Raw genomic sequence first — 2,458 nt, 5'->3', positions numbered from 1 at the left:
GGAGCCGCTCCCCGCCCTCTCCGCACAAGCCGTGGCACCAGGGCTGTCCCTAGGGAGGGGACAAATCGGGGGCAACCACCCCGGCCCTCGCCGAGCTAGGAAGAGCAGCTGCAGAGACTCTGCACCGCTGCCTTCACATCCAGTCGCTCCCCCTCCTCCACTTCCACAAGGTGGCAGCAGCTTCTTCAGGTCCAAGGCTTGTGGGATCAGAGTGAGGGAGGGGCCCCGCATGGGCTGATTTGCCCTGGGCCTCGCTCAGGTCGGCTCTGCATGGCACCATCCCGCACCTGCCCTGGCAGTGCTTACCCCAGCCCCTGCCCCAACCCTACACCTCCCTCACAGTGGGGGCCTTGATCTGCCCCTCCAGACCCCCTTCCCCCCCACACCAGACTTACCAGCTGGAAGCAGCTCTCCACGCTGCCAGGCTGGGTATTGGAAATCGGATCAGTATTGGCTGATATGCCTCCTTAAAAATCGGCTACCAGTATTGGCTGCAAAAATCTCTATTGGTGCACCCCTATCCATATATATATAAAAATAAAAATGCATGTCTATGCAAGATGTTTAATGCACAGTAGCATAATAACACTGCACAGTAGTGTGCTAGGCAAAAAAGCATGTTAATACGCTACTGTGCAATAAGCATTAGTCTACTGCACAGTAAGTGTCACTAAAAAGCCATGCGCTCGCACTATTGCACAGTAACTGTACTGAACTGAGCAAGTACTAAACTAAATGTGCAGTAACTATTGCACATTAATGAATGCGTAGACATGCCCAGTGTGTTATTCTATAGGAGGAAAAGTACTATATTTATTTCTGCTCTCAGAATGACAGTGTTGGCTGTATTTTATGGAATGATACAGATGTATCCCATATTGATCTTTTGACATTTTCAATTACTAAATATTTTTTTTAGGACACTGCCAAATTATATTTTTAAATATACCTTTACTTCTATTATAGGCAAACATGTTAAGATTATTAAAACAGAGAAAACTGGGGAAAAGTGGCACAAACCGTTTTGTATATATTTTATTTCTGACTTACAGTAACTATTCAGATTATTTATAAATGCATGTTACTGAGCAATGAAAATATTAGCCTAAAATAATTAACTGAATATACTACCAATATTTATAATATAGTCTTACTCCTATGATGTTTATTTACTGGTATGTGAATAAAATTCTAAAAAAGGATTTGCCTACAATACATCTGCTTCCAAAGAGTAAGTATTGTATTAATACAAATTTAAGACAAGGTTTTTCTCCCAATTCAACATGGAGGGGCAAAGAAAAACCTGGTCTCAGATTCAAGTACCAACTGCAAGGGATGCTGGCAGCTGCAGTTACAGCCCTGACCCCACCACAGGCCTAGGGCTGCTACCTGCCCTGTACCAGGGGGGCAGAGCTGTTGCTGTTGCCTGGCTGGGGTGACTTAAGGTGGGCTGTATAGGAGAGAAGGGAGTGCATGGCAGCAGGAGCGCAGGGGAAATTGTACAGTGCGGGGAAAGCAAGAGAGCTCCTTTAGCCCTAGCCCAGGGATGGGCAATTATTTTGGGCAGAGGGCCACTTACCGAGTTTTGGCAAGCTGTCAAGGGCTGCATGGGTAGCCCCGCCCCTTGACAGGTGCCCCGCCCCCTGGTCACCATCTTGAGACCAGAAGTCCCTCCCAATGCCCCTGGAAGTATTCCTTTGCAGAAAAGGGTTTGCCATCTTAAAATGGGGAGGGGGGGGACCCAATTATATACTAAAAATCAAACACCCAAAATAATATATTTTAATTTAATTTTTAAAAATAGGTTTTTTCCTGATTTGTGTGCGTTTGCACTGTATATGTAGAAGTGATTGCATAATAGCTCAAATGCAATCTTACTCTTGTATAGTGTGTGGGGTGTGCAGGGATGTCAGGGGATATGGGTGGGTGGGTGTGGGGTTTGTGGGGAGCTGTGTGTGTGTACAGTATCTGTCGGGTGTGTGTGTGGCTGCGGTATTTGCGAGAAGGGTTTGAGGGTATGTGGACTGTGCATGGAAGACCCCCACATGTGCCCCCCTGAGCTAGTCAACACCTGCCCCCACACCACAACAGCCCAGAGCTCAAGCACCCTGTAGTGCCTCCCCGCCAGCACCAACAGTGCGCAACCCACTTTGCACCATCTGGCCACAGCAAAAACTGCCCGGCGGTGGAAAGGAAGAGGGGCCGCTTTCCCTTGCGCCAAGCAGCAGTTTCTGCCCAGCTGCTATTGCTCAGCCCCGACGCGCAAGCTAAGAGCCAGCACGGGGCCCAGGCAGGACAAACTGCTGCTCAGTGCAGGGGAAGAGTGGCCCCTCCCACTGCCGACACTTCCTGGTACAACTGCTTGGAGCCCATGCAGGACTGCCCTGTGTCTGCTCTGCACTGCCACCGCTGTTGCACAGGGCAGCCCAGAGGTGGCAGTGATGCAGTGGAGATGCAG

At 49.1% G+C, this 2,458-nt stretch overlaps 1 protein-coding gene across 7 annotated transcripts in view; it reads right to left on the bottom strand.

The window, feature by feature from the left end:
* Positions 1-2,458, bottom strand: part of INTS13 (integrator complex subunit 13) — a 42,571-nt gene that overhangs the window by 24,425 nt on the left and 15,688 nt on the right. The window lies entirely within an intron of this gene.

This window comes from Alligator sinensis, unplaced genomic scaffold (assembly GCF_000455745.1).
Source record: "Alligator sinensis unplaced genomic scaffold, ASM45574v1 scaffold696_2, whole genome shotgun sequence".
In the NCBI taxonomy this organism is placed as follows: Eukaryota; Metazoa; Chordata; order Crocodylia; family Alligatoridae; genus Alligator; species Alligator sinensis.
The sequence above is the reverse complement of the archived record's forward strand: the minus strand, read 5'-3'. Positions and strand labels throughout refer to the sequence as shown.